The 13,713-nt window shown below is 34.5% G+C and overlaps 1 protein-coding gene across 1 annotated transcript in view; it reads left to right on the top strand.

The window, feature by feature from the left end:
- Window positions 1-13,713, top strand: part of Ccser1 (coiled-coil serine rich protein 1) — a 949,444-nt gene that overhangs the window by 927,772 nt on the left and 7,959 nt on the right. The window lies entirely within an intron of this gene.

Here is a 13,713-nt window from a genome sequence, read left to right as displayed (position 1 = left end):
CCAGGCTGGTCTCGAACTCACAGAGATCCGCCTGCCTCTGCCTCCCGAGTGCTGGGATTAAAGGCGTGCGCCACCATCGCCCGGCTTATTTTTTTATTCTAGACAAACTCACTTACTACTTGCTGTCTCTGCCAAATTGTGCTGTTAGTATGAACACCCCTGTCTTTAGGGAAGAATAAGGACTCATCTCAACTTTATATTTCTAACAAACCTGGTCTCCTCTAACACACAGGAGATACACCTCTACAGCCTTAAAAAAAGAATATCTCCCACCTCTCCACTCTTGAATCAGAAGAGCAGAGATTGTCTAGCCTATGCTAACATCCTGCTTCAATGAATGCCATTAGAGTCTCAGAAGAGTAAAACTGAATAATGAGTTTTATTATTAAAACTCATGCGGTCTTTCTCACCACAAACTTACCCCTATCTTTCATTCGTCATAACTGAGCAACAAAAACATGCCAAACACTATTTTCTTCTATTCAATACATAGCTTCATCATAAGAGACATGCATTTATCTTTATAGAAAATTAATTTTATCTAAGTTGTATGATATATAACATGTGTAATTAAATGTTCCATTATCAATCTTTTTGGTTTTTTGGTTCCATGCCTTATGTTAAACATACAATTTATGCCTATGGATTAGCTGAAAGTTAATTAGTACATACAAGCTTTCAATATAAGTAGGGTATCTGTAGGATATCTCAAATTGATTAGTTGATGACTTAACTTTTATAAATCATGGATTCATTAATACAATCTATATTTTTTTTCATATAAAAATTTAAAGAATTAAAATATATTCCTATTATAAACTCCATTTCATCTTAGATTCTTTATTATTAAATCAAGAAATATAAACACTCATATTTGCAGTGAGCAAGAACTTGATATTTGGTATTACTAAAATGACAGTTGATTGACAACAATAAAACAAAAATAATTGAACATAATTATTTAGATTTTAGCAGTTTATATATTGCATCTGACTCTCATTATGTTTTATGCTTTGTTGATTTCTTTCTATTTAAAAATCAATTTTAGATCTTTGTAAGGATGACTAACTTTGAAGCTTTTGGCCCATCTGTTTTCTCTTTGTTAAGCAGACTTTCCGAGGTTACTCTGAATTTGTAAAGAAAATGATTTGCTTTGATAAAGGTTTTGAAATGAAAAATAGCTTTATAATTTCTTTTTGCACTTTATAATAAGTTGTTTCTAACACTCATAAAATTCATCATGAGTAGAATAAAAAGTTTAGTTATTTAAAAATTGCTGTTATTAAGTCAGCCTCTTATCTCCAAGGCTCAATTCTTTATGGTGTGAAAGTACGCATCTTGAAATTTCATGCTTCTTTATAAAAAATGTTTCTAGTATGTAGGAAATGATATGTGGACCATAAGTTTCCATTTCCTTGTTCATTTCTTGCAATATATTATTACTTATTCTGTATGAAAACATTTCAGAAAAGCAGATGATAAAATGAATATTACTTCATCTCAAATTCACTGAATATTTTGTATTTCTACATGCATGCATTCATAATGTTCTTTTGATGTTGCAAATTTTGGAGAGCTTTTAAATAATATCATGTCTCTAGATCATTAGCAGAAAGTACAGGTTCCTGTAATCGTTACTTCATTACCCTATGTACCTCCCTAGATTTTTAACTTTGCCTGATTTCCATTAAATAGTACAGCTTCTGAGTGATAGCAGAGCCAAGTATGAGACTGTATGGATATGTAAATCTCCCTTTTTAAAGGTACATCATGTGGCATTCAATTGAGTATAAGCAGACCCTTAAAACAGTTAAATTTGTACAGGATAATAATATAGTGAAAAATGATCAAAGATTCCAGGAAGACACTTATTTGCTATGGAATCCTTACTCCAACAGTTCTTCTAGCTAAAAGTTATTATTGGGGCAAAAGTTAATAAGTAATAAAATAATGAGTTGTTCCCAAAGTGATATTTTAATATCAGAACAATTACACATGAGTATTTCAACATTCATGCTATTTTTTTTTGAGAATTTCATGCATGAGTACAGACACACTGGTATCTCTTTATTGTATGCCTTTACCATCATTGTTATGTACTATTGAGATACCAAAATGTTTTGTGCATTTACGAATCTCATAATTTAAAACTGTCTTTGCTTAATTATGTAGACCAAAAAACATGGAAAAAATTACATTTCATACGCTGATTTTTTTTCAAAGAAATCTGGTTTCATTTTTATGCATAGGATGCAACTGTATTTTCCTTAATAAACTAAACTGGAATAAGTGAAGTGTAACTAATAAAATAATGCGTTGTTCCCAAAGTGATATTTTAATATCAGAACAATTACACACGAGTATTTTAACATTCATGCTGGTTTTTTTTTTGAGAATTTCATGCACGAGTACAGTATTTGCAGCTTTTCTTCTTTACATTCTTCCACTCCAATAACTCCTGTATCTCTCTGACTCCCTCTCAACTCTATGATATCTACTTCTTTTTAATTATGATCAAAGTGAACAGGAAACCTTCTAGCTGAAGCTAACTGTCATAGCATTCAAATGAACTATGCAATACTGGCACATCTGTGGTCATCCTTGCTTTATTCATGATAGCCATAAATTGGAAGCAACCTAAATGTTCATCAACTGATGAACAGATAATGAAAATATAACACATTTGCACAATGGGGTATTAGTCAGCTATTAAAAATAAAATTATAAAACTAGGAGGCAAATAGGTGAACCTAGAAAAGTATCATCTTAGTGAAGTAGCATAGACCCCCAAATTATAAATATTGTATATTTTCTGCATATGTGGATGCTAGCTTTTAACCTTTCAATATGTATGCTACAATCCAAATAAACACAGAGATTAGGTATCAAGTAAGGGATCATAAGGAAAATAGAATCTTTCAAAATTGGACTATATAATATATTGTGAAAAAGAAATAAAAGCAAAGCTAGAATAGGAGGATTAAAAGGGGGAGAAGATGGGAGAACAAGGTAAAGGAAGGGATATATGAAGGACAACTAACAATAAAGGTAAGCTGAAAAATTTTTATTTAAACCTATCAGTATAGAAGTTTGCTACAATGCATAACTATGTTTAAGGAAGCTAAATACAATAACCTTATAATGGGAGAAACAATGCCCCAAGAAGATATAATGTGTCACCAAGTAAAACTTGGTGCCATTGGCCAAAGTTACTCGATGAACCCAAATTGTCACAGGTTATTGCCAAGGATATTGATTATCCTCCACTACCTGATGGCAAGGCTCTATTGATGAGGAAAATAATTACTTGGGTCATTGAACATGGAGAAATGGAGACTGTGCTCAACTAGATGCTTCTTTCCTACTAATATTCATAGAGATAGAAAGTAGTCTGCATTCTACTGGAGGAAAAGATAGTCAATAATATGTTAGCCATGATCCCTGTGACCTGTAACATTGACATGCCTGCAAGATATTGTGGTAAAATAGTGGCAAAATTGTTCATGGGAGTAACCAACCACCTGGACATGATCCTGAGACTAAATATGTCATGGGATAAAGGGAAAGACCCACTACGACTATGCTGATAAAGGAACATAACAATATAATGACACTTAATGACATATTTCTACATATTAGTGCCTTGTTTAGCCATCATCAAAAAAGCTTCTTCTTACAGTAGATAAGAATTAACGAAGACCCATAGACAAGAAAAGGTGTGGAGTGGAAGGTGTTGTATCACTTACCCTTAAATGAAATGCCCTCATAAAACCTTGCCCGTTATGGCTCAGTGATCTACGCAGAAGTGGAAGAAAGATGAGATTGCGAGATTCAGGGATGGTACGGGACTCCAAAGGGCCAGTGACTTCTTGACAGAACGGGATTCATTCACATATGAACTCATAGACTATGGCAGCATGCTTAAATTCCCAAAGGTTCAAGCTAAACCAGGTTGAGTACTGAGAGGGGAGAGTGGACTTGGGTTTCTATACCTAACAAACAATCTATTTGCAATTTATTTCTAGTAGCGAGATAAAATTCAGTTTTCTCCATTGTAATGTCTGTCACTGGGTATGTAAATCAGACTCTAAGAACTATGACCAGGTTTTGATTTTGGCCAATCCAAAATCAAATCTGTGGGGGGGGTTTTTTGTAAGTTTTTTTTTTTAAATTATTTTGTTTTATTTTAATGTTAGTTTGCTTTTCCTTTTTTTTCTAGAGAGAGAACATGAAGTTGGTTGATAAGGTGGCATTGGGGATCTAGGAATATTTGACAGGAGAAAGGACATGATCAAAATGTATTGGACAAACAATTTTTAAATAAAAAATTTTAAAGAATAAGAGATTTTGAGTTTGAGAAATAATGGGGAGGAAAAAGGAAGATTGAGAAGATTGGGGAGGATATTATTTAAATATAGTACTCACATAAAATATCCAATCAATAAATAAGGGAAATCAAGGTCAAGAGAAACAAATGACCTGATTAAAAATATACCACAGTCTGAACCAAATGTTCTCGTCGTCATCATCATCATCATCATCATCATCATCATCATCATCATCATCATCATCATAACAATAATAAACAGCTAATAAGTATCTTAAAACTGTAACCATAGCAATTAGAGAAAAAGGCAAAATAAATTTCTTTGAGATTTCATCCTACGTCAATGTAATGGCTAAGAAAGATAATATACAAACATGATTTTTGTGATCTCTACAGACAATTTTTATTATGAAACATTTAACTCTTCAGGTGTTAAACACCACCAAGCAGTGGTGGTTCACACATTTAATCCCAGCACTCAGAAGGCAGAGGCCTGCAGATCTCTGTGAGTTCAAGGCCAGCCTGGTCTACAAAGCTAGTTATAAAACAGATAAGGCTGTTACACAGAGAAACCCTGTTTGGAAAAATCAAAACAAAAGAAAAGAAAGAAAAAAGAAACATTTAACTCTCTACTCTCTACTAAACATTGGATACAAATATGCATGCTCTCTATTTCTCTCTCATACACACATACACACACACACACACACACACACACACACACACGTGTTCTTTCATCATTGCTGAGGTGAATCACTGCAATTTTCATTGAGTGTTCACATACAGAAATTACAGCCTTTGGTGTAAATTCAACTTAAACCATAAACTATCCTTTGTACTTAGTAATCATATTTTGTGGAATTTCTCCTTGATTATTTCCTTAGCTATCTTGATCAAGTCCTTCATCACAAAGTCCACCATCCCCAGGTTCTATTCTAACCAAATGTTATCTGAAATTTTTTTTAACATTTTTTAATTGTGGAGAATTATCCTTAGTTAGTTAACATACAAAAGCATATGGGAACACACAACCAAACACACACATACACAAGTTATTTTGAAGACAATATGTTATTATTTCAAATTTTGGAACAACCCAGAATTCGTTTACTCCAGCATTCAGCATCTGGAATAGAATATTTGTGTGTATGTCCACTGGTTTATGGGAAACTGACACATGTTTTTATTCTTCTTGGGGAAAGTCAGAAGTTAACTTTCTTGGAGACATGCCTTTGCTTAGTGGAGTTAACATTTACATTGCTTACTCTGTCTTTTCCTCTATCCCTAGATGAGTTCTAAATATCCACAAGATGGTTTGTTATCTGCTAAAGGTTTTAAGGGTACCTTTAAGCTCATTGAGTGACTTTACCTGAGACAGCTTTCTGGCTCCACACCTCTTGTTAATTTTTGCAATCTGAAAGAAACAGGTCTTCCTGTCAGCCACCCCTTTGAAGATTTCTTTCCTTATCTCTTAAACTCATTATAGGATTTCCTGTTTGCAAAGTAATAACTACTTTTGTGTATAATAGCTCTGTGGTCAAGTATTTCCCAGACTTTAAAATTGCTCTTTTTTATCACTGAGAACAGACTCCTCCACTCAGGAGACAGACAGTGGCAGCTCTGTGGACCTTCTAGGGTCCATCAATCAATGCTGACAGGAAAGGGGAAATCTCATATTTTTAACAAGCATAACAGCAGTTACTGATACTTCAATGGGACTGACTAAGAATGAGATATATTTCAGGAGTGCCTATTTGGTTATCTTCAAAATGTTAAGTTAAAATTCATGGAGAGATCAGAGATACAAATAACATACATAAACATAATAAAAGTAATATACATCAAGCCGGTAGTCAGCATCAGATTAAATGGAGAGAAACTCAAAGTGATTCCACTAAAATCAGGAACAAGACAAGGGTGCCCCCTCTCTCATCTCAACATAGTACTAGAAGCTCTAGTTAGAGCAACAAGACAACAAAAGAAGAACAAAAGGGGTAGAAATTATAAAGGAAGAAGTCAATTTTTGCTTTTTGTAGATGATATGATAGTATATATAAGTGACCCCATAAATTCTGCCATGGAACTTCTACAACTGATATAGAAGATCAACTCCAAAAAACAAACAAGCAAAAAACAACAACAAAAAAAAAATAGCCCTCCCACATATAAATGGTAAAAGGGCTGAGGAAGAAATCAGAGAAACTTTACCATTTACAGTAGCCATAAATAACATAAAATATCTTGGGTTAACATTAACCAAAGTAGTGGAAAAACTATATGACAAGGACTTTAAGTCTTTGAAGAAAGAAATTGAAGAAGATATTAGAAATAGAAAAATTTCCCATATTCTTGAATAGGTAGGATCAACATAATAAAAATGGTAATCCTCCAAAAGCAATTTACAGATTCAATGCAATCCCCATCACAATCATACTACAAGGACGTTTGTTCAACTACGTTCATAGCAGCATTTTTTGTAATAGCCAGAACCTGAAAATAACCTAGATGCCCCTCAAATCAAGAATGAATAGAAGAGAACGTGGTACATTTACACAATGATGTAATACTCAGGGTAAAGAACAATGATATTTCAAATTGGCTTACAAATGGATGGAACTAAAATAAAACCAACCAACCAACGTAAGGTAACCCAGACCCATAAAAACAAACAAAATATGTACTCACACATAAGTGGATATTAGACATAAAGTAACAGATAACCAACCTACAGTCCACAAATCCAGAGAACCTAGGTAACAGAACGCTAAGAGAAACATACATGGATACCCTGGTAAGGGGAAAGAGAGATCTCCTGAGAAAATTGGGAGCATGGGGGTGGGGAGAGAAAGGAAAGCAGAATTGGACTAGGAGCTGAGAAGGGGAGGAGAAAGAACATAAAAGAATATGGAGCATGATTAATAAAATTTCAGAGACAGATAGTGGGGTTCAAGCTGAATACCAGAAAAGCAAAGCAGCCAGCCACTGGCTTTTACCTCAGTTCGAAAATGGTTATCTTGCCACCAGGAAACCTCAGGATGAAATTGAGGCTGCGAGCTGACTCCTTTCATTTTATAATTCTCTCTAGTTCTGGGATTAAGGGCATCCACTATTACCGCCTGGTTTCTATAGCAAACTAGTGTGGCTACTGGAATTAAAGGTGTGTGTGACATTGCTACCTGGTCTGTAAGGCTAGGCAGTGTGGCTGTTTTACTTTTCTGATACTTAGGCAAGCTTTATTTATTAAAATGCAAATGAAATGCCACTACAGGAATGGGATGGTAGAGAGGGGGAAGGAGAGATAGGAAGAGCAAAAAAAGACATATCTTTATTGAGGGAGCCATTATGGGCTAGCGAGAAATATGACACTAAGAAATTTTCCAGAAATCCATAAGGATGACACAAGCTAAGATTCTAAGCAATAGTGGAGAGGGTTTCTGAACTGGTTTACCCCTGTAATTAGAATGATGACTACCTCAGCTGTCATCATAGAACCTTCATCCAGCAAAGATCCACAGCAAAACACTGGGTTGAGCTTGTGAAGACCAGTTGAAGAGAGGGAGGAGCAATAATATGAGTATGACGTGGTACCCACTGAAACAGTTTACCTGAGCTAATGGGAGCTCAACCACTCCAGACTAACAGCAGGGAAACCAGCAATGGACCAAACTAAGCCCTCTGCATGTGGGTGACAGCTGTATGACTGGGAAGTCTGTGGGAACACTGGCAGTGGAACCAGGATCTCTCCCTACTGCTTGAACTGGCTTTGTGAAACCCAGTTTTCTTCGGAGGGACACCTCGTTCAGCCTAAATATGGTGGGGAGGACTTTGGTACTGCCTCAAAGCCATGGGCTAGACTTTTGTTTACTCCCTATGGGAAGCCTTAACCTCTCTGAGAAGTGAATGGGGGTAGGAGAGAAGGTAGAGGAAGTTGGAGAAGGGGAGAAAGTGGGAGCAGGGATTGGTCTGTAAAATGAGAAAAGATTGCCTTTAAAAATTTATTAATTAAAAAAAATCGAAGGAGCCTTTGCTTTTTAAGTATTGCATAACATACCATGTTTCCTTTATTCTCAGTGTATAGAGAAAAGTTCTGTGTTTCCTTATTAGCAAAAGGAGTCAAAAGCTGTCTAAATTATTCTCATTGGGACCCACTTGATTCCTTAGTCTGAGGAGGAATTCTGTAGGTGTAATGTACCATATTGTATGCAGTTTTAATTGCTATTTCCAAGTAAGATTTCTGTTTATGTAAATGTTTTCAATATCATTAGTACATCAAATTTCTTAAGAGTGATTTTTTAAAAAAAAAATGATTACTGTAAAGCCCTTAAGAGAGTACATAAAACTAAAAAAGCTTAAAATATGTTTTCAAAAAAAATTAAAGTGTTATCAGTTTAATTTTACTTCTTTCATTGCTATGAATGTTTTAAAAAAGTCAGATATAAATGATTTGCATTAGGCATTTCCATTTTTAAACAATTATTTATTTGTTCATTCATTCACTCATTCTTTCGTGTGTGTGTGTGTGTGTGTGTGTTTGTGTGGTAGTGGTGGTGCTCTAGCTCTATAATTTTCTTTTGTTTAATTCAAAAGTCAAGACCTGCTTCGAATTTTATGAAGACATAACATTTTTCAGTAATTAATGCTAAGCTAATTTATTTTCTTTGAAATTACTTTAGTTATTTAAATGCTAACCTACTGATTGACTCATGACTAATTCAATTATTATCTTCATTAAAAATAGCTTGGAAAATGATATGATATAATTTAACAAGACAAATATTTGTGTCCTATCATAATACCTCTGGAATTCATCACATTCAATTGGAAAGCTAAAGAGGCCAGTCTCGACAATCAGCACAAGTGTACTCTTTTAGGTTCTAATGCACAGGATCCTGCCAAAATATTTTGTCACAGTGCCAGTTGCATCCCATTAAGTCAATAGTCTGAGCTCACTAGACATAAAAGAGACCTTTCCAGAAGTGGGAGAGCCTGACTTTGCTTTCACAGGCAAAGGGACAATGACTGTTAAGGTAATGGTCATGCTGAAAATATATAAGGAACTAAATATAAACCTATCACTTAATGTATTGGTATTCAAGTATTGGAAAGATCTCTAGGATATACTTTGGGTAGAAATTTATCCATGTTTGGGAAAAATGTATTTGTAAATAAAGTAAGATATCTGCATGATAATCTAATTTATGTTGGGATCAAGTGATAAGAAAAATGTAGAACAATAATTTATAAACATTCAGTGTGGAACATGAAAATATTAAAAATCCAGATCTATCTACTTATATACATTTTAATATTATATTAAATGAGTAGTCATACTTTTTAAATTAAATTTAGTTTTTAATTTTGTTTTATATTCCATCCACAGTTCTCCCCTTATCTCTCCTCCCACATCCCCATCTCTCATCCAGTTCACCCCCTATCTACTTCTCCCAATATGTAAGGGCTCCCATGGAAAACCAACCAAGACTGTCACATATTTTATTTTTTTTTATTTGTTTTGGGTATTTTTGTTAACAAGTATGTGATCAACTTTGGGGAAGGTTCCAATAGTTGTTGAGGGGAAGACATATCCTTTTATGTTTGGATGGAATTTTTAGATGTCTGTTAAGTCCATTTGAGTCCATAACAACTGTTCTGTCCCTTATTTCTCTGTTCATTTTTTGTCTGACTGACCTGTCCAGTGGTGAGAGTGGAGTGTTAAAGTCTCCCACTATTAGTGTGTGGGGTTCAATGTATGATTTAAGCTTTAGGAGTGTTTCTTTTATATATGAGGGTGCCCTTTTTGGGGGGTCATAGATGTTCAGTATTGAGATTTCCTCTTCATGGATTTTCCCTGTGACTAATATGAAATGTCCTTTTGTCTCTTTTGACTGATTTTATTTTGAAGTCTATTTTGTTAGATATTAGGATAGCTACACCCACTTGTTTCTTAGGTCCATTGATTAGAATATTTTTTCCAACCCTTTATTCTGAGATGATATCTGTCTTTGAGGTTGAGGTATGTTTATTGTATGTAGAAGGATGGATTCTGTTTTTGTATCCAATTTGTTAGCCTGTGGCTTTTTATAGGTGAGTTGAGTCCATTTATATTAAGGGATAATAATGACCAGTGATTGCGATTTTCTGTTAATTTAGATTTCATTGTTTGTGATGTCAATTTTTGTGCTTTTCCCTTCTTTGGGATTTGCTGTGTTTTTCTTGATGTAGCCAACTTCCTTGGGTTGCAGTTTTTCTTCTATTTTTCTGTGAAGGGTTGGGTTTGTGGCTAGGAATTGGTTAGATCTGGTTTTGCCATGAAATATCTTGTTTTGTCTTTCTATGGTGATTGAAAGTTTTTCTGGGTATGGTAGTCTTGGCTGGCATCCGTGGTCCCTTAATAATGCATGACCATGACCTTCTGGCTTGCATATCTTTCTTCAGGTTGGGAAAGTTTTCTTCTATGATTTGGTTAAATATATTTTCTGTGCTTCTGAGTTGAACTTCTTCTCCTTCTTCTAAACCTATTATTCTTAGGTTTGGCCTTTTCATAGTGTCCCATACTTTCTGGATATTTTGGGTTAAACTTTTGTTAGAATTAATTAATTAATTAATAGAACTGATGATTCTATTTTATCTATTGTATCTTTAGTGCTTGAGATTTTTCTCTTCCATCTCTTTTATTCTGCTCTTCATGCTTGCATTTGTGGTTCCTGATCGTTTTCTCATGATTCCTGTTTCTATAATTCCCTTGGCTTGTGTTTTCCTTATTGTCTCTATTTCAGTTTTCAAGTCTTGAATAGTTTCTTTTATATGTTTGCTTGTTTTTTTTTTCTTGTTTTTTTTTTTAAGGGACTTGCCGATGTCTTACTTTTTTTTGTCTTTTCCTTCATTTCTTTGGGGGGATTTCTCATTTCCTCTTTAAGCGTTTCAAACAATCTCTTGAAGTTGTTTTTTAGATCATTATCTTCTGCTTCATCTATACTTGACTGTTCAAGTCTTCCTGTTGTAGTATCTTTGTATTTATTGGTGTTGTGTTGCTCTTTGTGGAGTTGCATGTGTTCTTATCTTTTCTACTCATCTTTTCCTCTAATAGGTATGGTTGGGGCTGTTGATTAATCTTCTAGGTGCAGAGAATCCCAGGCTTAGACAGTTGTTCCTCATGGTACTGTCAGTGCCATGGCTCTAGTTATTCCTTGGTCACTCCATGTTAGTGGAGGTCACTCAGCACTCTTGCACTTCTCTCCACTCCCTTGAAGTGTGTTGTCTTAGGTCTGTTCTAGCCTAGATGACCAGATTTGACCAGGTTCTGTAAATCCTGGTCTGGATCTGCTCCTGCAGAGGTCCCTGGCTTGAATTTGGTCCTGCAAAAGTCTCTGGCCTTGTCTTATATTTTATACTGATTTTTAAACTGAATATAGTTTTCTTTTCAGAAATACTACCTGATTCTTTCCATCTTTTTGGTAAGAAACAACACTCTTATTATAAAACAAAGAGGCATCTAAATAATAATAAAATAAAGTAAGATAAAGCAAAAACAACAAACCATAATACTACAAGCAAATAGAAGAATAAAGTGAAAAGAAAAAGCACAAAAAAAAAACCACATATAGACACAGAGACATACACACTCATATGCACAAGAAAGCCATAAAAATACAAAGCTGGAAACCAAATTGATACACAAAAGACCTGAAAGTTTTTAAAAAGCCCTGACATTCTATATATGTGAGTATGTATTTCTGGAATACTCATCTTGGCATCTTCCCCTGTGCCTCTGCACTCTTTGATAGTGTACCGTCCCTTCCCAAGCACATGCCTTTACATCCATTTCTCTGCATTCCCCTGCTCAGTGAATTTCACTGGGATTGTTTTCAGAGACTTTGGTTGTGGTTAGTTGAAAGAAGCAGAAGCATATGCACTATGTAAGGAACATTAGACATTATCAGTGCATAAATACTGGGGAAGATGTGAGAGCAATGAAAGCTTCCTGTTCTGTGAAAGGAAGTCATAGGCCTTTCCTCCTGTACATAATTATAGCTCATATGACTTCTAGAGTACAAAAACCACCTCATGCCCTGACGTCAGCCTTCTCAGTTTCCCCTTCAAGACACATTTTTCTCTAACTTTTACATCCTTCTTTCCCCTTCTTACAAATCACTCCCTGAGCCTTTGAGAGTATGAGGAAGATTAATATATTGTTCTTTTCACCAAGGACAAGATGTGCTCATCAAATTGTCTCCTAAGTGGCCGTGATGATACTCATAAAGTAATATTGTTGTCCGTTTCTTCCAGAGAAGATATTTTGGCAGTTGCCGGTGTTAGTTGCAAACACCCTTATCTAGTCAATGCACTGAGTCTAACTGGGTAGTAAATGTCTAGTGAACATTTGTTTTTAATTAGCACCATATATTTAATTTGTTTATTTTTCTTTTCTTGGTGATATGAAAAGAATTGTTTTAAGTTAGAGTCATATAGAGGAGCCTATATGTCCCAGTGAGGAAATGAAAAAAGGGCATTAACATAAGGGAGAAAGAAATACCTGATGTCCTTATAATGTGTACATGTGACCACATAATCAGATATTTCTCCATCACTTGACACTTTGCTCTCAACACTGAATACATAATACACTAACTGCTTTACCTACGTGGTAAGAAAGCTGAAATAATTCTGTGATTTAGAGAAGAAATTTTGATATGGAGGAAAATGCTGCTAGAGTTTTGTTTTATTCCAACTTGATTGTATTTTGAATGGACTGTTCTCTAAAGAGAAAGAATGTATGAAAGTAGTGTGGATAGAAAGGTAGGGAGGATGTGGCAAGAGATGAATGAGGGAAAGTGTAGTCAGATAATATTTAAAAATATATTTTCAATTTTAAAAGAAAGTGAAGTTTAATAAATCAAAAAGAAAATCCATTTTAAGATTGTAATTCTAAAAGTTTCTCAGAAATTATCATCAGTTGTATAGTAAGTCACTTATTTTTCTCTGGGATAAACATATATATTATTTTTAAATAAAACAGGTAAAATAAAATATATGTTTCTCATCTTAGTTTTCTTATTTAATGCACTGTAAAATTTAATTCAAAAATACACATGCAGAATGCTAATGACATTTTTAAGATTAGGTATTTTAACTGAAGATATATTTTCTGCTATTAATCCCCATAATCCTACAATTAATTGAAAATATGTATTGTGTGATTGGATGGTCAATGTAGTAAATGCAGTGTTTTTCTTTATAGTTCATCCTACCTCTGATGGAAACTCATACACACACACATTTACTGACTTACACAATCACACAGTAGAACATACTTTCTCTTCCCTCGTTCTTCTCTCTTTCTCTCTCTCCCTCTCTCTCTCTCTCTTACACACACACACACACACACA

The sequence above is a fragment of the Microtus ochrogaster genome, linkage group LG3 (assembly GCF_000317375.1).
Source record: "Microtus ochrogaster isolate Prairie Vole_2 linkage group LG3, MicOch1.0, whole genome shotgun sequence".
Classification (NCBI taxonomy): domain Eukaryota; kingdom Metazoa; phylum Chordata; class Mammalia; order Rodentia; family Cricetidae; genus Microtus; species Microtus ochrogaster.
The sequence above is the reverse complement of the archived record's forward strand: the minus strand, read 5'-3'. Positions and strand labels throughout refer to the sequence as shown.